This window comes from Pinus tabuliformis, chromosome 2_2, assembly GCF_031772625.1.
Source record: "Pinus tabuliformis cultivar Carrire ecotype Pingquan chromosome 2_2, CPIR1, whole genome shotgun sequence".
NCBI classification, from domain to species: domain Eukaryota; kingdom Viridiplantae; phylum Streptophyta; class Pinopsida; order Pinales; family Pinaceae; genus Pinus; species Pinus tabuliformis.
The window spans coordinates 283,725,094-283,749,617 of NC_142300.1; positions in this window are offsets into that span (position 1 = coordinate 283,725,094).

Consider the following 24,524-nt stretch of genomic DNA (forward strand, 5'->3'; position numbering starts at 1 on the left):
CAAAAGTCTCATCCAACGACCCAGCACACCAATGGTGTGGCATTGCAATTGCATAGGTAGCTCCTCGATCCGGATATCTGGAATACCCAGGGTTAAACCCTCTATGTGATTTTGCAATTCAGCCAGAGTCTCGACCAAATCCAAGTCTCGAAGAATCGCTCTCCCTATAGATCTCTATGCTGGTCTGGCTACATCTTGTGGGTTTCCCACAGGACGAACATGTCCGATATCTGTGTTCATAAAAAACTGATTGTGTTTAGTCTTGGAGTTAATAAAAAACACAAAAAATGCAAAAACTTAAAAAAATTAAAAACACTTGGTCAAACAATTTACCAATAGCACCCCACATTGCTCCAGGATCGCCATGGAAATCCATTCCTGAATATGGATATTCTGCGAAAGTCATCTCTTGTCGATTGAACCATTCAAAGAATGTAGAGGTAAAAAAGATCGTAGAGTAGGCACCATGCCTAGCCATCAGATCTGTCCACCTCCACAACCGTGGGTCTCTTGGTCCAGATACACCCAGTGAAATGAGCTGTGGCTGCAAGAGAGGTATTCTCTCTAAGTCAAAAGAGATCACGATTGATCCATAGCCAAAATTTATGAGCTTTCCTTTTTTCACCTTGGTCAGTTGCTCTTTCACAGATGAAAGGATAGCCCCGCACCAGTTGAATACTTTTGGCTCTAAACATTCTAAGGCATATTGCATGTATGACTTGGTGGCCAAATGAACAGTGTAACTACTAGCCAATTTGGAAATGATAAAAAGGATCATCCTTAGTGGTAAATCATTAACATCCTTGATAAGTATCTTTCTGTCTCTGCTATGCTGGGCACCTTGCCTACAGAACTGTCGCACATAATTTTTCACCGCTCTACCTCCATGGGCAAGACATGTTAGTGAAATGGGGGCACCTTGCCTTGACAGTCCAATTAGGAAGTATATATCATCGATGGTAAAAGGGATTTCTTTGTCCCGAATGTGAAAAGTTTGATCAGTTGGATCCCATGATTGAATAAGAAACTGTAGAATATCCATCTGTTGCCGCAGGTTGGATAGCTTAAAATACTTGAGTAATCCACAATTTCTTAGGGCCTCGACTATTCCCTTATTACTCAAGGCTATGCTACCTTGTTCTTCATGCTCTCGTTCTCTCCATATGAGTACCATTTTAGATTTCCTATATCGGAAAAAGAAACCCTAGGGACCTCAAAACCCTAAAATGTTCTTGACTAAAACAAGAGATAAATGAAATGAAAGAGAACCAAGTTAGTTCCTACCTAGTCCAAATAGCACAAGGAATGATCTCTTCAATCCTCCGCAATCAACTGGTGAACTTCGGGAAAAACTGCTCCAGAGATCAGAAGGTAAAAATGAGATGGTGAAAATGAATGGTAAGAACTGGTTTTTATGTTTATTTCTTGCACATTAATCGAGTAAACATTGGTTTTTTATTTATTTAATCCATGAACATGTATTTTTTAATCTTTTGATGGTATCTTGAGTAGGATTAACAACTGGCAAGAAGTTATGATGTGCTTACGTGTAAATTGAACATCTTTGACCACAAAGAAAACTTTTATTGCTTTTTTGAGCTTTGTTAAAAAAGAAAAAGGAACCCCTCTAGAGTCCTCTTTAAGCTCTTTTCATACTCTCTAAACATGAAAACATTGTCGAGCACTTGTCGTTTCTAGCTTGTTAATGGATTAGAATCGATATCTACTCAGTATGGTTTTACCCCTTCTTCGGGCTAAGATATATTAACTACGAAAAAGGTACTCGTTGGTTAAACATGATCAATAGGTTCTCTCTTGTATTGTTTTATGCTTTTTTGGGCTTGAGACACAAATGTACAAAAAAGAACTTGTGGAGTTTTCTTTTAGTCTCTTTTCAGACTCTCTAAATGTGAAAAGGACCGTGTTATCTTTGTCGTTAAACTCGTTAAAAACATTAAATAGTGACAAACTTTTCCATTTGGATAAGACCGAGTTTCACCTTTGCTAGACTCGTTAAAACATCAAATAGCGATGGATTCACACGAAGGGTGGAATTATATAACAAGCATATGTTATCCTCCTCAAGCTTGATAAAAATAAAGAGGTACTGGTCAGAAATGACTGGGGAAAATGGGAAAAAGCCGAGAACACTTTATGGTAGTAGGTCGCTCTTGAACATGACACTTTCACCTCATCACCGTGACTATGTGGGTTGGGTCATTCAGCTTGATGGTTATCACACCGTTGGTCTATCATACCATCCATCACTTTGTTTTGGGTCAATGCAACCAATTCACTTCAGCGTCACCGATATGTTCAAGAATAGTCATTCAGTTCAAAACTTCATCCTTTGCAATACAGTAAACCTTCATTTTCATGTCCTCCATTCCTGAACCTTGTGTCGCCAGTCAATATTTCATCTCCAAAATCATTTACCTAGTTTCGTGTCGTTGATGTGGGATACATCAAGGCCCTCCTGCGATGAGTTGCTTCTTGTCGACATCAGTAAATCATCCAAGAAGTTGACTTAAAAACACCCCTTCAGTATGTTGAGGCTTGCATACATTAATGGCAGCTTGATATCATCCTGCGATAGGTTGATATCAATGACCTTCGATCGAAAGAATTCATTTTGTGTTCAACATCAAATCATTTATTCACACCATGCGTAATGTACTGCAGTACCTTGAAGGTCCTTATCATTATCAGTGATTCCTCTCGCGTCTGTTAACAACTTACATTATTGGCTGGTAATCAAACAATGTCTCTCCATGTTCGACCTCAAATCATCTATTCACATGGTTAGACTTGTACATTGAGTGAAAGATTGGACGAGTTTGAAGACCTCAGATCTAGTTTCATCCATCCGGGCTACGATATATTCTCAGGAGTACTATATCAAATGTTCAATGGCTTTACATTCATGGGTCTACATTTGTAGACGACTATATTTGTACATGTAATGAAAGTTTATAAAGCTGAGCATGGGTATGCCTTCCCTCAGCTAAATTGTGAGAAAAAATCAAAGTATCATGATATATGTATTGTAACTGATGCAGGTCTCCTTCTGTTTTGAAACCTTCTCTCCAAGTGGTAAAGCATCTCACTCGACATGTTTATTTTCGACTTCATGCTTTAGGGGGCAACTGTTACAGGAAAATTTGGGCACATCAACCCCGACTTCCAGATCTGTATTATTAGGGTCCATCAACCCCTAATTCAATTATTTCCATTCCCTAATGAAGTTAACCTACATCATGCCTGCCTCCCAAGAGTTTCATGTCACCATTCATCCAAAAAATGCCCCTATAGAGATCAGCGCAGATGGCTCTTTATCAGGCTGCAATGTATTGCAGGAACTACACTGTTTGGGTGCTATGCATCGCACCTAGCCTTTGTTTCACCTATGATGAGTGAGATTCATCGAATTTTTTAAATGAATCCATTGGATTCCTCATCCAATGGATCCTTCTAGAAGTTTCCAGATGGATTGGAGCTCGCTTTTGGGAATGAACCTTAATCCATTATCCCTTCCTCCATGGAACCAATTCCCAATTATGGAAAAGCATTCATGAGGGCCATTAATGGCCTAACCTCCTCCATTTAGCTATAAATGGACCAAGCATTCAAAGGCTTGAGGAGGTTGGAACTTCTTGAGTTAAGGAAATGTTGTTTGAGTGAGACTTGAAAGAGAGTAATGTTATCATGTCAAATTGTTGCATCATGAGGAGAGAAGGGTTTGAAACTGGAAGGAAGACGCTGAATCGAACATGGCTTCAAGGGTTGTAATCTTTCCTTTATCAATAAAGAGTTCTATGCTTTTTCCCATTCATGTGTTTATATGATGTATATTGTACTTTTGATTCTATAATATATTTAGTTAATAGATTGATATGTATGCTTTGATGGTTTTCTGTCTAGGCTTGTGTACAGGTACCTTCCAAGCGAGTTAAGTACGAAAGGGAGTGGAAAAAGCAGTCAAAGGGAAGAGGGATTGAGCGAGAGATACAGGTTGGTTCTTTTGTTCCTCTCTCTTTTATATGTTGGCTATAGGAAAAAGCATTGGAATTATTTTAATTGTTGTTCTAGACTAGCTACTAGGTCTAGGGGTTAGTCGTTTGAAGAAACACTAAAATTCCCCATAACAATTCTTAAGTAAAGCTTTGTATTAATACTTGTACTTCCTTAATCGTAGTTATTAATTTTAACTTCATTTTTAAGCTTATTTAAAATTTGTATTATACATTTAGTGATATAAATTTAACTTTTAGTTAAGCTTATTATTCATTAACTGAAAATGTAAGAACGTTATAAGCTAATTCCTTCACATATAGTGAGGGTAATTAATCAGTTTACAAGCTTTGGATTGATATAATGATGCCTTAATATATGCAAGTAAATTAATCCTAACATTTTTGTTGCTATTGCAAGGGAATTGCACTTGGAATTAGTTTTAGTTTTAGATAGTTTACTTTTTTCTCATTGTTTTGATATAAAAATTTAAGACAAGGAGTGAAAGAGGTAAAACAAGAGGTAAGAACTTGCACATTCACTTTAGTGAGTTTTCATGAATCCTTGTGATGTTTATATATGAATAGATAAATTAGGCATAGGAATAATAGAGTTTAATTTATTAAAGTTAGGAAATATATTGTATTTGATGAAAGAAACCCCCACTACTAGTTTAACTCCAAGAATTCAAGCAATGAAGGAACAACTGATAATCATGGAGGAATTGAGAGGAGGGAAATTACAACCTAGTGCATCCATTAAAGAACATCATTTGTTGTGGAAAAATCAAGGGAAGGACAAATTCAAATAAGCTCATCCAATGGAACATCAAAATAAAACCCTCATGATTGGACTTAAGAAATTTGGGTCCTTTGGGGAGAAGATATGCTAGAAAATGAGGAGGAAGAACTCAATATAGATACTGCAATTGCAAAATAAAGAGAAAGAGCGAGCAGCAAGAGAAAGAACATCACTAGTAGAAAGAGAAAGAATAACAAGAGAAAGAGTAGCATTAGGAGAAAGAGAAAGAAAAGCAAAATAAAATCATGATGAAAGAGGATTCAATGTATGAATAGAAAAAAAGTTAAGAGCGGAGAAGGATATAGAGCACAAGAATCATAAATTGAAGTTACTTTTGGATTTCCCTTTTTATATGCACCAACAGTCTTTGAACTGAGGTAAAAATAAAAAATATTCCACCTTATTTCCTTCCAAATTTTTATGATAGTCAAATAAAAATCTTTATGCTTTCTTTTTTTAGTTTGACATTTTGTGTCACACTTATAGATGCAAAAATGATGCATAAAAAATTCATTTGTTTCCTTCTACCTTAAAAGGAGTTTCCTTAAAATAGTTTGTGGGTTTAGGGCAACATATTATTATGTACTAAGAAGATATGAAAAAAAAATATTGATAAATATCAACCATCTTGTAAGCCTAGATATTATTAGGAGCATATCTTTAGAATGTCCCACCTTAAGGAAGAAGGTCAAGAAGATTGTTTGGAAATATTTGCCTAAAATCTTCAGAAATTTAAGAAAGTGCACTAAATTCAGATAGCATTTGCACATTTTTTTTAAAAGGTGTTAGGGATGAATATATTGATTTACTTAATATTATGGTAGTAGGTGATATTTCTTACTCACCTTTTGCACAAATATTTGAATTATGTTGGGAGTATTCCAGAGTAAAAGATAAAGTTGGCAAGGGTGAAAGAGATACTCTTCCCAAAATCACCAAGTCAACTGCAAAAAGTGTGACTGGGCTAGAATTAAGTAATTTAATAAAGAATTTTAAAACCGATAACTTAAGTACACTTGGCTCACAAATAGATACTTTAAAAGCTAAGAAGATCCGGAAGATAAAAATGAAGTATTGTCAATTTTTGTCATATATGTAGGAAAAAGAAATTGTTAAGAGAATGTTTATTTGATAGTATTCAACTTTATGGCATCTGTGCAAAAAAGAATGCAACTGAAAATTACCCGATGCTACTGGAATTGAAAGAAGCCTATAAAGGAGAAATTGAATTAATAGAATATTTGTACTATGTTGCACCTAGAAGGCCTTGGCAGCCACAAGGAATAGGTATGTCCCAAGATTCTAATTAGTAATTTTCTCAATATCTTAATGTAAACCTTTACAAAACACTTGGAATGCTCATATGCCTTGACAGGCATGGCCTCCTTAGTTGGCCCAAAATCAACCTTTTTAACAAGGTTGGCGAGAACTTACTTATGGAAACAACCTCCTTATAATCCTTAATAACCATATCAACCCTTATACACTCAACAACTATACCAACAACCACCTTTTCCCTTTCAACAATACTAACAACAGTATTCATGGCAACAACAAGTCCCATTTATTCAATTTCTTCAGTCAACTCAATAGCCATATCATGTACTCCCTCCACTATAGATGACCCAACCAAAGCAACTACAATTTCCTTCTAACCAACCACCACTAAAATCTACTCAAATACCATCCCAACGAGGGGAAAATACAAACAATAAAGTAGAAAAACCTATTTATAATGCAGAAGAATGAATATTTTCTACATATTCAATTGTTTGTATACATGATATCTACTTAATATTAAGAAAATTACTTAATAAGGAATCCCCAATAATTATAGAAGAATAAGTGATTCCTAATAAAACTGGCACCACAATTAGAAATAAACCAAATGAATCTCAAAAGGATCAATCAAAACTAACCAAGTCACCTCCTTTTCGAGAAAGTTTGTACTTGAAAAAGACTATGACCTCCTCAAGTATGATTCTTATATTAATTAAAGAATATTTGTTTCAAGATGCCCTTATTGAAAGTTATAAAAAATATACCAATCTATACAAAAACAATCAAGGAATACTTGGGAAATCAAGAAGAAAAATAAAAGATCCACCAACAATACAAGTCATTGGAAAATTAGCTAGTGTAAAGTCAACATGTTACAACAGAAAAATAGGTTGATCTAGTTTTGTCAATGGTTACAATTCTTATCAACAATATTTCTATCTCGGATGATTTAATTGATTAAACACAACTATTAATGTAATTAGGATGGAAACAATGCAAATTTTAAATATATCTCATCTTTGACCTAGACCCACAATACTTGAACCAACAAGCATATCTAGCGTAAATTATGAGGGTGTAGCTAATGATATTATTGTGTCTTTGAATTCGTGGGAGTATATTATTGATTTGCAATTCTTCAACCCAAGCTAGTTTGGGAGGATATCCTGTAATCCTTGGAATACCTTGGTAGCCACTGCAGATGCTTTGATTAGTTATAAATCAAGGAACATGACTATTTCAAAAGAAAATGGAAGTAAGCATGTTAAATGAATCGGGAAAAATGTCATGGTTTGAAGAGATAGATTCTAAAGAAGAAATTATTCACCCTCTCTGTTAACTATTGCTTAAACCATAAATTTTAAAGATAAAGATGATGAAAACATACCTAATCACTTTATTTCTAATCTAGATTATCTATAACAATTTATATATTTTCAACAAACCTCCACTAATAATTTTTTGGGGAAAATCTTTTAGGAGAATTATGCAATGAATTCTTTACAATTTCCATATTAAACATTATTTCATATAAACTCAATGTCAGATTATCATAGTAAAATCATTGAAATCAACCCTTGAAAATGTATTAACATTAACTCTATCTTAGAAGAATCTTAGGGCCAACAATTAATTCAATTATTATGGAAGTATTCTAATGCATTTCCCCGGGACTACGCAAATATGGAAGGAACTCATCTAAATGCACATATCAAATTTATATAGAGGAAAATGTTAGACATGTTAGACAACTTCACAGAAGAATGAATCTAATGTTGAAAAATAAGAAAGATAGAAATTCAAAAATTACTAAAAATAGACTTTATCTATCCTATCCCAAATAGTCAATGGGTTTCTCCCTTGGTGGCAGTACCCATACAGAATGGAAAATGGTGAATATGTGTATACTATCAGGAATTGAACAAAAAAACTATGAAAGATCATTTTTTAAACCTTTCCTTGACTATGTCCTGGATATATTAGAAAGAAAGAAGTTATTTTCTTTCCTCAATGGATTTAGTGGCTATAATTATATTAAAATAGCTTTATAAAAATAGGACAAGACAAATTTTACATGTCCTTGGGGAACATATGCTTATAAAGTACTACCTTTTGGACTATGAAAGGCACCCACTATTTGAGAGGGCATTCCTAGCTATTTTGGATTATTTAATACATAGATGTGTAGACGTGTACATTGATGAATTTTTAGTATATGAAGTTTTTTTTTAAAGAGGCTTTACTTAATTTAAAAAAAAAATCTAATAACATGCTTAGTGACAAGCTTAGACCTTAGTAATGAAAATTGCTTTATGTTACTAATTAAGGAAAATGTACTAGGGCATCATGTATCCATTGCAGGGATAAACGTAGTTCCAACAAAAATAGAGATTATTATCAAATTACCAATTCCATCAACCCAATGAGATGTTAAAAGTTTTTTAGGAAATAAAGGCTATTATCGCTAATTTATAGAAAAATTTAGCAAGATAGCTTTACCATTATTCAAGTTTCTTGTTAAAGACATCAAACTTATTGCAATGTTAATTGTCAAATTTCTTTCTAAACTCTTCAAGAAAATATCTCAATGACACTAGTATTGAGAGGCCCATACTAGCTGACATTTTCATTTCATGCCTCAAATGATGCATCTAATACAATAGTAGGACAATTTTTAGGTCAAAATGAAAGCCTTTGAACCTATGTTATCTATTTTTCCAATAAAAAATATCCCTTGTTGAACTCAATTATATTGTCACTGAAAAGGATATGTTAATATTTAATTATGTTGTCAGTATATTTCAACATTATATCATTAGTTACGAAGTCTTTGTTCACATGGGCCACTCTGCCATTAGGTATTTAATAATAAACCTATTACTAATGTTAGAGTCACGAGATGGTTATTATTGTTGTAGGATTTGCCAACATTGTCATAGTTCAACCTGCAAAGGAAAATCAAGGGAAAGACTGATTTTCTCGCATCAATAACCTTAGTGAGAGTGTTCTAATATTAGATTCTTTCCATATGAGAATTTATTTGCTAGGTCTATTAAAACGTCATGGTTTGTAGATATATCTAAACATTTATCCATAGAAAAGTTACCATTGCATTTTTCACCATGAGAGAAAGAGAAAGTTATTAAACAAATTGATAGATACTCATGTATCAAAGGAGACCTTATCTAGACAGGGGAAAATTTGATAATAGGTTAATGTGTTGGAGAAGATGAATACTTTGATATTTTAAAAGCATTCCATGATGAATCATGTGGTGGGCATTTTATAGATAAAATAACTACTTAAAAAATATTGTGTCTTATATAGTATTGGTCACCTCTCTTCAAAGATGCCAAGAAGTTTGTGAGAAGTTGTTATAGTTGTCAATGAATGAGTTAAGTAATAGTAGTAGATGAAATGCCCATTTAGCCACAATTTCTTGTGGAGCCTTATGATAAATGAGCTATGGACTTGATAGGATCTATAGATACATTGTCTAAAGTAAAAAGATATATATTAGTTTGTACTAATTATGTTACAAAGTAGGTGGAAGAAAAAACCTTAAAACAAGCAACTAAACAAGCAGTATTTAATTGTTATGTACCTAGTTCCCTCAGCGACTTACAAAGGTTACAAGGTACCTAAATTTTTATTTTTTTACTAGCTTGACATTAAGTTTTTCTACCACTCTATCACACACCCAACCCACCCCATTATGGCTATGGGGCATTAAATTTTTCTCCCTCAAAGTTTGATTAAGGATATGGGAATACCATTATGTCGCATACCTTGCTGAAATATACTACTCAATCATGCAAATTTTTATTTTTGTCTTTGAGGTATTTTATCAAATACTTCATATGCAATCAATTATGAAACATTTTAGGCATTTCTTCAAACAATTTTCATGCAACTTCAAGAGAATTCAGGAGACCCAACTCCCTCAGAGCATATCTCCTAAATTATAGCAATACAAGGTCTAAGAATTGTACCACATAATCCTTGAGATATCTTCTCTATATCCTCTAAGTTTCAGGGTATGGAACTTCACAGGTTGAAAGTCATAGCAAGAATTCCAAGTTGATCTGTTTGAAGCATGTTTTCAAGAGCATTCCAAAAGTTCAACTTCCTTAGATCACATATCCTAAAATTTCACAAAAAAGGACGTAAAAATTTAACCATATGTTTAACGATATTTCCCCTCGATATGATCCAATTTTTAGCCTTTGAAACCTTAAAAATAAATGTTATAGCAAAAAATCCAAGATGACATGTTTAAAGTAGCATTGAGGAGGCCCAACTTCCTTAAATCATAAATATGAAAATATAGTGAATGAAGATCTGAAAATTGAACCATATATTAAGTAATATTTCACTATATATGATCCAAGTTTTAGCCTCTGGAACCTCCTAGGAAAAATGTTATGGTGAAAATTCCAAGATGACCTGTTTACCCCATAAATTGCATTTTGGCTTCGACCTTTAAACTCCAATAATGACCCAAAAACTCTTCCTCAACTTATTTAAAGCAAAGGAAAAATTTGGGACTTATAACCTGTAAACTAAATTAAATAAAATGTAGCATGCAATTAATAGGGAAGGCATGCAATTACCAAAATTATCATGCATTTCCAATGCATCCCAATTCATTTAAATTCCTTGACCAATTGAATTCAAACCCACTACACTTATCTAATTTCAAACTTTATTGTCATAACTAGCACCAAGATCAATAAATTAAATGATATAACAACAAAAAATAATCATGCATGTCACTAAACCATCTATGCTAGAAATATCATTAACACATAAATAAATATTTATCTATTGCAGCCAAAAAAGTACTAGAAACTAAAGTAGGGTGAGCCATATTCCATCCCCCAATAGGTTCAATTATGCTGCAATTTGTCTCATAGTTGGTGTAACAACCCTAGTAAAATTTCAATGTAATAAAATTAATAAAGGCAAAATAATAACCAAGGTCATGGGACATGTATTCCAAGATGAATGTTGGGGAAAACATCCTAGTGTGTGTTCATTTGGTTTATTATGGCTAAGGAAATAGGCAAAGGCAATGGAAAAGGATTTAGAAAGGCAAATGGAATTTTTGGCAATTTAATTATGAAAATAATAGAATTTAGGAGAAGAGGAAGGTGAAAGGTCACGGGTTGCATGTTAGGAGGAAAATGAAGGAAAATAATGGAAAATTCAAGAAAATAGAGTCCTCATTAATAAAAAGGCTTTTGAGGATCAGTTGGTACCCTTTTGTCAGTTCATTTTTGGAGCTCTCTCTGTCTACTTTCCCTGTCATACTCTTGGAAAATTTGAGCATTCTTGGAGCACTCTAGCATTGGATCAAGGAAAGCAAAGGAAGGACCAAGAAGGCAAAGGAAAGCAAAGATCAAGTAAGAAAGAGCAAGATCAAGTGGCTACAACAAGATTACTTGCAGGTATCAATTTGCATGTGTGATTTCCTTTCTAGATTTGGCATTCATGGTACATGCACGTGTGTATTTGGTTCTCTTGTTGTCATTGGCATGTAATTTGCTAGTCGTGAAAATGTTCTTTAGCCTTGCCTTTCCATTTTCAAATAGTTGTGGTGTAGTGGGTTCTCTTGTATCTGATTGAGTTGGATTGCTAGATGGTTTCGAAACTGAGTGAGGTGGTCTCTGAAAGAAAGAACACATGGCCTAGGAATCCTTAGACCGGAGAAGGTAGGATTGCGGTAAAGCTAGATTTTGTGTACCTCATTGGGCCTAGGAATCCTTGAATGGTGAATGGCAGGATATACGATAAAGCCTAGAGGTGTGTGCTTAGGAATCCTCGATTGGTGAATGGCAGGATATAAGGTAAATCCTAGAGGGTGGAGTCTCGATTGGGCCTAGGAATCTTCGATCGGTGAATGGTGGGATATACGGTAAAGCATAGAGACTAGGAGGCAAGAAAATTCCTCACGATGTAGGTGGAGCAATACAGTGGCATCCATGCTTGTTTAGGGCCTAGTGATTCCATGATGATTGTGGTAAAGCCTGAGGAAACCTCGTTTGGTTTGGTTTTGAGTCGCACATTCATGCTTGGAATATGGCACGGGGGTGATTGGCTAAAAGGAAGATTTGGCTTAACCAATCTATGGTCGGGTGGTTCATGGAAGTCTCGAACCTGGTTGGCTTATGCAATCATTAATAAGAGCTCTTTCTCCTTGGTATTTCATGTGTAAATATATTGGTTTATATGTGGATTTTATGGTTGTTATATCCTTGTTATTTCTATTAGTTATATGTTGGTTATGAGTATGTTTTATGACAAACTTGATGTATGGTTTCATCATGTTTTGGTTAACAAATGAATGTACAATGTATGCATTCCCGAATAGATGATGATGCAGCTATTGTGATAAGGAAACAATGCTTCTTTACGAATCTCGGATAATTATAAGACCCTTATGCTTAAATATGTCGTTATGACCTGTAGATTTCATGTTTGTGACATGTTTGATGAAATGCATGTCATGGCTAGTAGGGATTATATCAATTACTTGTACCAATGATTGCGTTAGTAGCCTTATTTCATTGTTATTTATCATTTTTGAAAGCTTCATGAAGTTCTAGGTAGTGGCCTGAGTCCTGGCCCTAAAAAAGTGGCACAAAATTTGGGGTCGCTAGCTTAGAGCTCGCTAAAAAAGTCCATAGTCGTTGCCATGCCTTTTTGTGGGAGTTACTGGAAGGAAACATTCGCATGCATGGCTTGTCATGGGAACGAATGAGGGTCCATACCAGTGAAATCTCAAGTTGTCTCAAGGGTTGGTCACCTAGAAATGTTGGTTGGCTCTGGAAGGTTCTATAGCATGTCTCGAAGGTCAGAATGGTTTTGTTTTTTATATTCCACTTCATTAATTCTACATGGGAATTTGAATAACACCATAGTAGCCTCTAGTAACATGTTTACCCCAATGAACCGGTTAAATTGGGTAAATGTGGGAGGAGGGTGTTACACAGTGGTATCATAGCACGATTCACCCCTTGAACTAGATGGGCGGCATGTGTAGATCATGCATACATGTTGATCGCATATGTGTTCTTCATTCTTATGGTCTATGTGCTTGTAGTGTATTCATGGTGTTGGTCATGGTTGCATTTGTGTCGCCATGTGAAATTTGATGGCATTGTTGTTGGATGTGTTTGTCTTGAGTGTATGTCGGTCATGCATTGGCTATGCATGTCAGTGTTGACATGTTGTTATGCATACATTGACATTGTTATAGTTGTTGTGTAGGATATCATGGGATGTGGTTGGTATGGTCATGCATGATAATTGGTTGATGGTTGAAATGATGTTTATGTATTGATATGATTATGATTATACATGTATTGTGATAATTTGGTTGATCTTGTAGACGAGATATCCTCCCCTAAACCATACTGAGGTATGTTGATTATGTTATGTTTTGGTTTAAGCTAACATAGTATGCTTGCAAGAAGAAGATCAAAGATGACTAGAAATATGATAGACTCCACTTCACAAGACTCTCCCTATGATCAGATGAGAAGTGTGGTGCTGGGAACTCCTCTGACTTAGCAGACACATTGATAAGATTGAAGGTATAAACAAGGAGTTGTAAGGAACATAAGGATAGGATCATTTAGGAACAAGAGAAACAAGCATAAGTCAATGTAGCAATCCTTCAAATTTTGTGAGAATTGCATAGACAGGGACCACTTTCGATCACCCATGGGTGGGACGACAGGACAAATGGGGCATATGGAAGTAGATCTCATGGTGGGCACATGTTAGATAGAGATGACACAATCAAAGATGGCAGGCTCTTGGATACTCCATATAGGAGAGGTGATGGACACATGTTCTATTGTAGTTTTGGTTCTGAGAGGCACTATGATCATCATGTTATCATCCTTATAGGAGGAATGACATGGGATATTTTCTGAATGATTTCAAGAAAGCAAAGCCACCTACATTTGATGGGGATTTGAAGAAGTCATAGGATGGTGAGGCATGGCTACTTGGGATGAAGAAGTTCTTTGAGCTACATGACCACACATAGAATATGAAGGCCATAATAGTTGTCTTTAGCCTCAAAGGGAAAGAATACATCTGGTGGGAAGATGTGAAGTGGGTTAGAGACATCAGGATAGAGGAGTTGATTTGACATGATTCAAGAGACTTTTAAGGAAGAAATATTTGTCAGAGAGGTACTATGATAGAAAAGTCAAGGAATACTATGAGTTAAAGATGATGTCAAGGACAAATGAGGAGTATACAACCAAGTTTATGGAGTTATTGAGGTATGTACCATATATTAAGGATGAGAAGGCCAAATTTCAGAGATTTGTCAGTGGATTTTCATTAGCATTTAGAGATTAGATTGAGTATGATGAGGCTCGGTCACTTGAAGAAGTCATTGGGAAATTAAAGAATTTTTATGAGTAGTCAAAGTGCAAGACAAAATCTCAGCAAGGTTGGAAGGGGAAAGAAAAATCTAAAGGTAAATTACATCCAAAAAGAACAATGCCTCAAGATGCAAGTGAGAAAGAAAATTTTTCACCTTACAAGAGGTTTAATGGGTCACGGTAAGGAGGGAAACAAAAGAAAGGTGATGGTACAGGACGGTTGCAGTGTTGGACATGTGGTAAGGATCATCTTAAGAGAGATTGTCCATAGAATCAATGTGGTAGACCTTAGATTTACATTTCACATGAAGCAAAAATAGTTAGGGATGTTGGGAAAATCATTGCACGGATTTATGCAACACTAGATAACAAGCAAGTAGATCACCAGGTAACTGTTATCGAGTGGATGGTAATATTTGTTATCAAGTTGTTTCTATTTTGATTGACCCTGGATCTAATTATAGTTATGTTAATCCTAACTTAGTGGATAAGTGTGGTTTGAATAAAGAAGTTCATATGGAATCCTAGTTAGTGCAGTTGGCTATCACTAGGTAAGAGCTTGTGCATTCAAGTTGAATAATATGACTACCTCAGCACATTTTAATGTATTACCATTCAGATCATATATTATGAATTTAGGTATGGCCTAGTTGTATCTTCATAGGACCAAGTGGATTGTTATGACAAGGCCATTGAGTGCTTGGATGACAATGGAGAAGGCAACATCAGTTAGAATGGTGACAGTTATGCAGGAAAAGCACAGTTGCAGAAAAGGGTGTGTGTTATTTCCAGTGCATATTTCTAGTGATAAAGGTATTGATGTTGAGGATGCTGAGGTATCTAGTAGGTACCCGATCTTGCAGTAGTTTTAGGATGTGTTTCCAGCAGATATTTCAGAGATGATATATTATGCATTTAGGTATGGACTAGTTGTATTTTCATAGGACCAAAGTGGATTGTTATGAAAAGGCCATTGAGTGCTTGAATGACAATGGAGAAGGCAACATCGGTTAGAATGGTGACAATTATGCAGGAAAAGCGCAGTCGTGGAAAATGGTGTGTGTTATTTCCAGTGCATATTTCTAGTGATAAAGGTAATGATGTTGAGGATGCAGAGGTATCTAGTAGGTACCTGATCTTGCAGCAGTTTCAGGATGTGTTTCCAACAGATATTTTAGAGTTGCCACCTCACTGAGAAGTGGACTTTTCCAAGTTAGTACCATGGTATCACCAACATCGAAGGCACCATACAGGATGAGCATACCAAAGTTAGTAGAGTTGAAGGAAATTATTGACAAGGGATACATTAGGCCAAGTGTATCACCTTCGGGTGCATCGGTGTTGTTTATGAAGAAGAAGGATGGTAATCTCAGGCAATGCATTGATTGTAGGTTGTTGAACAAGGTGAGCATCAAGAACAAGTATCTGTTGCCGAGGATTGATAACTTTTTCGATCAATTGAAGGGAGTAGTAGTATTCTCAAGTATAGATTTGAGATCCAGATATCGTCAGGTATGCATTAAGGAATAGTACATTTACAAGACAACTTTTTAGACTAGGTATAGGCATTATGATTTTTTTTTAGTTCCATTTGGTTTGACTAATGCTCCAACTACTTTTATGTGCTTGATGAATAGTGTGTTGCTTCCAAATATAGACATGTTTGTGTTAGGTCCTTATAATACTAGTGATTCTCCCATTACTATTGCCATTGCTTCCCTTATTATTATTGTTGTGCCCCTATTGTCCCCATATTTTTATTAGTGGAAGCCCACTATTGTTATTGTTGTACCCTTATATTATTATTGTTATGTCAGCTTTGATTATATTGTGACCCCTTAGACTCCTATATATAGAAAGAAGGTTTTGTCATTTGTATCATCCAAGAATTTTTCATTTGTGTAATGTAAATTAGGTTTCCCCCTCAAAGAGGCTGATTTTGAAGTCATTGATCTATCTTTTCTTCTATTTTATGAGCTAGTTGTGTTATCATTCAGGTTGTCCCTTTTGACTCCCAAAGGGATACAGCCGAGGTAACCACAAACCAATCTTTGGACTGCAGGTCCTAGCCTACCTGCAGTCAGAGAGGGCTCTCTCTTTAGGATTTAGCTTTGTTTAAGGGATGATTTTAGGCTAGATATGATGCACATGGGTTTTGTTTGAGTTTGGTGGGATGGTTGATCTATTCAAGCAGAGTTGGCATACAAAGTGTAAGAATTTCAAACCATTGGGCATGGAGTCAATGAATGTGAACTGAAGGGTGTGTTTTCCTTGGCAGAAGAAGGGAATATGGAGTAGGATAGCTACACATGGCACAATGATTAATGCTGGAACAAGGATGAAATGGAGGTCAGGGGATGAGAGGCAATTAAGGATCTCTCATCCAGACAAAGAGGGAAAGTGGATGAAGACTATATAGGAGAAATGAAGGATTCCTAAACAACATTCATATAATGAAGGAAAGAGCTTAAACATGATCAATTAAGTATACATATTTGTCACTAATTCAGAGGAAAACATAGGAAAGTTACAAGAATTGAGCACAGAGGGCAGCTTTGAACTATTCCTTCTTCCTGCAACTTAGATTATGATATACAGATGATACAGATACATATAAACTGATAAACAGAGGGAGGAAAGACTTATTGAACCATGAGCAAGCACATGAATTCCACATCAAGCTCTTCGGCCATTGAAAGCACAACCAACTAGTTCAGATGCAAATATTCCAGCAATCTTTGATTACAGAAGTTCTTAAGCTTATAGTGCAAGTCTGGAATGAGAAATACAACCAACCAACACTTAAAACAGTGCAGAGGGTGGTTTATATAGGCAAAATATCTACAATATACAGATCTCAGACAGATATGATGAAATAACTGCTTCTAACCTAATCTGTACTGAAATAAATGAACAAAATATCTATCTAAGCTACGCTGGAGGCAGCAGCATTCAACATGAGTAAATATGGTGTCCTTTGAGCTCTACGCTGGCCAATTTATCATAACTACGCCTTGGGAACTTGCAGCGCTGCTCTCAGGTGTCTTTATACACTGTTCTGGCAATAATTGGGCTTTAAACACTTGAATTGCCCCTCTAGGCAGTTCTGCTACTGTAGAGTGGCTTTAATGCTCATAACTGTGATCTGGCGGGATTTGATGGCTCTGAGCTGCTTTATTGACTTTGATGGGGGCCTCTTTAATGTTCTGCTGCTTTTGCGCTGATGATCTTTTGAACTGATACTCTTTGCCGCTTCCTCTGACACACTTTGACACTAAATCAGGCCACTTTCTCTCTCTGATACTCTTTGCCGCATCAAAATCGCCCTTTTATGGTCACTTATGGCAAGATTTGACTGTTGTTGTGCTGTCTGCGGGCTTCTGGAGGCGTTGGAGGAGTTTCGGCGCTTGGCCGATCAAAAAATGCCTTTAAACTGATAAAATTCCATAATTGATGGAGAAGCAGTGCTTTGGAGGCATCTAAGGAGGAATCATGCCTTTAGAAGTATTTTTTGGGCCAGAGTGACTTAGAATGGCTAAGGAAACCATCATTTCCTTTATACCTGGGCGGGCATGGGCGCCGCACATAAAACATTAAAAATGGCCCTTTTATTATGAACAGGTGGAATGCCTTTAAAACATGAATTTCATCAAAATTTGGGGCTAGGCAGACAGTGTGCAAAATACTAAATCCTGGCCGTCGGATCCGGCGCGGGCCAATCCAACGGCCTAGATCTCATCGCAATATCGCATTGGGGTGGACCGGGGGGTGGCACATAAAACTTGCGATGAGCGAAACAAAGGGCGGACCCGAAATCCTCTATAAGCCCACTTTTTATTGATATCGGGTCCAGCCCATCGGCGAAACCCTTATCGGCGGGACAAACATATGACCCCCGAAACCATCGGACCCGAAATTCTTTTACAGGCCCTTTTTATTTTATTTCGGGTCCGGCCCATCGGCGAACCCAAATTGGCAGATTTTAATAAAAATGATAAGCGGACCCGAAACCCTTTTCAACTGCTCTTTATAATTTATCGGATCCGGATATGGGGCGCACAGTACCAATCTTTGCGGACCCGATATTCATTAAGCTCTGCGCCTTAATTTTACATGGGGTGACCGCCGATTACATATGGGCCGTTGATTTGGGGCCCAAAAAATGGATGGCTGTGATTAATTCGACAATTTGCTATCGGCGGGGTCATGGGGTTGCCACATAGAAACGCCGAAATGTGGCGGACCCGATATGCTTTTACCAGTCCACTTTATATGTTTTCGGGTCCGGCCCATCGGCATTATGCCCCATGCCTTGAGACTTAGCCATTTCACTTATATATGCCACTGCCCCCTCCCGATAGCGATATCGCATCGGAGGGGTATCAAATAGATCCTTTTCTCATCGGGGCATGCATTTTATTAAAATGCAAAGGAAACATGAATTCAGAGGAGTTATATATGTTGTTTGAACATATGATTGCCCCATCTCGATAGCGATATCGCATCGGAGGGGGACCCAAAGGACCCATTTCTCATCGGAGCCATTATTTATTAAAAAATGCAAGTCTTTTGAATTCGGAGGGGGTAACCTTTATGCTTTTGCTTGGATTCTAAGGCATCAGAAGGGGTCCGATAGCCAAAAAAGGGAGGATTTTATCATTTTTTGAAGGTTTTTCATGGTTTTTGCATGGTTTGCATATTCTTATGCCTTGGAAGAAGTCCAAAGGCACTTAGGAGGGAAGTGATGTGGTTTTGAGAGGGGTTTAGTGGCCAAAGAGGGTTTCATGCCTTATAAAGGCAAACCAAGGTCAAAGGGGTGATTTTTAAACATGTGAAGGGGAATTATGCAAAGGAATGAGTCCTTATGCACTTGGGAGATAGTTAGGGGGGATGAAGGGTTCTATGCATTGGAAAGTGTCCAAAATGCATGAGAAGATGGTTTAAGGGGGCAATGAGGGTTCTTGCTGAGTTTCAGATAAACTTAGCAATTCCCAAGGATGCATATGGTTATTTTTCAACCAGGGGGAGGGATAAGTATATAGGGGAGTTATATACATAGTTTTAGTAGGGCAAGGGGAAATAGATAGGGAGCTACATAATAAAGTTAGTAGTTAACATGACAAAGATGAGAACAAGCGCTAAGTATGATGTCTTAGGCTATCAATGGGGGAAAATGACTGATAGAAGAAGTGTAAGCATTCCTTGAGTGAAGCAAATCTCCACCAAGGCAAATGATATGGAGAATGATGAATCTAAGAGGTATCAAGCAAATCATGACCTCTTTGGGGGAAGTTAGTGAGTAATTTGGGGAAAGAGGAAGAAGGGGAGTTAGACATGCCTCGCTTGAAGTCCTCCAACTGAAAAATGCCTCAAACCAAAAATGAATTGCTTATCAAAATTGGAACACAGCAGTGGCACTTAGATTAGCACACTTTCAAGGATAGTTCTTTGGCCATCTGTAGCAAATATGGAGCATTACAGCATGCATTGTACAACATATTTGGCATGTAAAAATGTCGATCATGAAAGATGATTAACCTGCTGCAGCAGGAGGCTAACAGTGGCTCCACTTGGGGATGGCTTTTCCTTGTGACAAGCCAAGAACAGCAGGTCAGACTGCCTTGTATTCAATTGTTGCTGTGTTCTGCAAAATTCCCTTGGCTGGCTGCCTTATTGATCCTACCTACCTACCTACCCTAACCAGCACTTACTTTGTTGTTAGGTGAAGTGAAATAACCAATGCAGCCATTTAAGCAAAATAGACATCAGTGACCCTTCAAGCTACTTGTACTTGCCGGTGAGAAAAACTGAGATCTTGCAATCTGATGTGACTTTGTTAATCTTTGAGAAGATCAGGAAACTACTGACCTCCTTCGCTGTGTTTAAACACTGTACAAAACTATCCTGCAACATATATATACAATTGCTAGGCTTAAATAAAGGACTGTACAAAGGTTCAGGATCGCTACCATGCCTTGGAGTCGGGAGATCATCAACATTTTGATATTGAGGCACACAGCCCGCTAATGGAGAAGAGCGTTGATCTCTTTCATTATTCTGCCTGCCAGTAGATGGGTCATTCAAAACTTGCAAAGGTGCTTGCACTTTATTACAATCTAGCTCGAATAGGACTTGACTGGTCTGCGCAGGCTGCTCCTCTTCTTCTTCGAATAACTCAGATGGCTGAAAACAAAGAGGCAGGGGATCCACTTGGATCATTTGATCATATGCTGCTGCTTCTAAGTCTTCCTCAATCTGATATTCGATGGCTCTTCGGGGCTGCGAAACTAGAGGCGATGCATCTGGAACAATATTTTGATCATCCTCCAGGCAGTCAATAACAAGACTTGCTGACAACTGCTTATTAATTGCATGATAGTTCTCCTTAATAAATTGAAAAGATTCAAAACAGAAAGGTAAAGTTCCTTCGCTGATATCAAAATTCTCTGCGCTTTCCTCCTTTACTTCATAGCTGAACTGGGCAAGCTGATCATTACATTCAAGCTGTTGAGCCTGAACTTCGCTTCCTGCCAAAATAGGATCTGATTCCTCTCCAAGGCTGATTTGGTCGTTAGGCTCATAATAATCATCATACTCATCATATTTTGGCAAGGAGTTGAAAGAAGAGAAGCTATTATATTCACACAGTATATCAGGAGACTGCTCCTTCACATATGGCTCTATGAATATGTCATCTGATTTGTGGTAGGTTTGTTCGTGAATGTCACTACATTCCTCATACACAACAGATGTGTTCTTGTGCTCTAAGCATTCAAATTTCATTGTGATCAGCTGCATCATTTCCTCTGTCCTTTGTAACACACTATGAAGTCTCTCTTCTTGCTATGGTTTGCGCTATTCCTCCCTCCTCTTTAGATTTGCCTCCACGGCCATGGCTACATCCTGCATCTGTTTCAAAGTGGACGGGCATCTTTCTCTCAAACAAAATTCCATTTCTGGATCAAAAGCTCTTGGATATTGCAATAGAGCTAGATCAGGGGGAGGCCTAATATTCAATGGCATAGAAAGATAAACTTGATTGAATCGATCAGAAAATTGCTGAACAGATTCATTTGGAAGCCTTTTTAACTCATCATAGTCTTGAATGAGTGAGAGGAAACTAACTTTGATCATCCATCTATCAAGGAAGAGCTTGGAACACTGCTGAAGATTAGAGATGCTGGCCTCAGGCAATACTTTAAACCAAGTCCTAACTTCGCCTTGCAAAGAAAGGGAAAATAGTCTAAGACTGACATCTTCATCTTCTACTTCAAATATATTAAGATAATCTTCAAAAGCCTGGATATGTTTCTGGGCAGTAATACCATTTTCTCCATCAAATCTAGGGAGATACTCAGGATGATTTGCAAGCAAAGGATTCAGCACAGGAGGCAAAATGAGAGGCTTATATCTATCAGGAACTTTACGAGACACAGGAGTATATATAGGAACTGTAAGACTGGGCTCTATTTTTGGTTCCTCCTTGGTTGTATGATGATCTTCAACAGCATTTGAAGACTACTGTTCTAATGTGCAAGGAGGCTTTTCAACAACATTTTCCAAAGGAAAATCATAAAAATCTGATATAGAATCGTCTTTAAAATACAATATACACAACAAAACTTTATGGAGAAAAAACATGACCTCTTGGATAGTAATCCAGGTCAAAATCCTGATCTGCTCATATATCTCTTTTGGGTTCATTTCTCCAGTGGAGTCTTTATTCTAAGTGGAGTCGCCAGGTGGATGAATTAACCTTGAAGTGCCTGATCTTTGTCCACCGTCACAGATCAGAGCTAAACATGAGAAGCTCTGAAGAAAAGGAACACTTTCTCCAGAAAACAAGGCAAACTGGTCAAAATTGGGGTTTACAGTAATAAACAAATGATTCAGGTCCCCAGTGGAGTCGCCATTATGTTATCACTCAGGTTGTCCCTTTTGAATCCCAAAGGGATACGACCGAGGTAACCACAAACCAATCTTTGGACTGCAGGTCCTAGCCTACCTGTAGTCAGAGAGGGCTCTCTCTTTAGGATTTAGCTTTGTTTAAGGGATGATTTTAGGCTAGATATGATGCACATGGGTTTTGTTTGAGTTTGGTGGGATGGTTGATCTATTCAAGCAGAGTTGGCATACAAAGTGTAAGAATTTCAAACCATTGGGCATGGAGTCAATGAATGTGAACTAAAGGGTGTGTTTTCCTTGGCAGAAGAGGGGAATATGGAGCAGGATAGCTACACATGGCACAATGATTAATGCTGGAACAAGGATGAAATTGAGGTCAGGGGATGAGAGGCAATTAAGGATCTCTCATCCAGCCAAAGAGGGAAAGTGGATGAAGACTATATAGGAGCAATGAAGGATTCCTAAACAACATTCATATAATGAAGGAAATAGCTTAAACATGATCAATTAAGTATACATATTTGTCACTAATTCAGAGGAAAACATAGGAAAGTTACAAGAATTGAGCACAGAGGGCAGCTCTGAACTATTCCTTCTTCCTGCAACTTAGATTATGATATACAAATGATACAGATACATATAAACTGATAAAAAGAGGGAGGAAAGACTTATTGAACCATGAGCAAGCACATGAATTCCACATCAAGCTCTTCGGCCATTGAAAGCACAACCAGCCAGTTCAGATGCAAATATTCCAGCAATCTTTGATTACAGAAGTTCTTAAGCTTATAGTGCAAGTCTGGAATGAGAAATACATCCAACCAACACTTAAAATAGTGCAGAGGGTGGTTTATATAGGCAAAATATCTACAATATACAGATCTCAGATAGATCTGATGAAATAACTGCTTCTAACCTAATCTATACTGAAATAAATGCACAAAATATCTATCTAAGCTGCGCTGGAGGCAGCAGCATTCAACATGAGTAAATATGGTGTCCTTTGAGCTCTGCGCTGGCCAATTTATCATAACTGCGCCTTGGGAACTTGCAGTGCTGCTCTCAGGTGTCTTTATACACTGTTCTGGCAATAACTAGGCTTTAAACACTTGAATTGCCCCTCTAGGCGGTTCTGCTACTGTAGAGTGGCTTTAATGCTCATAACTGTGATATGGCGGGCTTTGATGGCTCTGAGCTACTTTATTGACTTTGATGGGGGCCTCTTTAATGTTCTGCTGCTTTTGGGCTGATGATCTTTTGAACTGATACTCTTTGCCGCTTCCTCTGATACACTTTGACATTGAATCAGGCCACTTTCTCTCTCTAATACTCTTTGCCGCATCAAAATCGCCCTTTTATGGTCACTTATGGCAAGATTTGACTGTTTTTGCGCTGTCTGCGGGCTTCTGGAGGCTTTGGAGGAGTTTCGGCGCTTGGCCGATCAAAAAATGCCTTTAAACTGATAAAATTCCATAATTGATGGAGAAGCAGCGCTCTGGAGGCATCTGAGGAGGAATCATGCCTTTAGAAGTATTTTTTGGGCTAGAGCGACTTAGAATGGCTAAGGAAACCATCATTTCCTTTATACTTGGGTGGGCACGGGTGCCGCACATAAAATATTAAAAATGGCCCTTTTATTATGAACAGGCAGAATGCCTTTAAAACATGAATTTCATCAAAATTTGGGGCTAGGCGGACACTGTGCAAAATACTAAATCGCGGCCGTCGGATCCGGCGCGGGCCGATCCAATGGCCCAGATCTCATCGCAATATCGCATTGGGGCGGACCGGGGGGTGGCACATAAAACTTGCGATGAGCGAAACAAAGGGCGAACCCGAAATCCTCTATAAGCCCACTTTTTATTGATATCGGGTCCGGCCCATCAGCGAAACTCTTATCGACGGGACAAACATATGACCCCTGAAACCATTGGACCCGAAATGCTTTTACAGGCCCTTTTTATTTTATTTCGGGTCCGGCCCATCGGCGAACCCAAATTGGCGGATTTTAATAAAAATGATAAGCGGACCCGAAATCCTTTTCAACTGCTCTTTATAATTTATCGGATCCGGATATGGGGCGCACAGTACCAATCTTTGCGGACCCGATATTCATTAAGC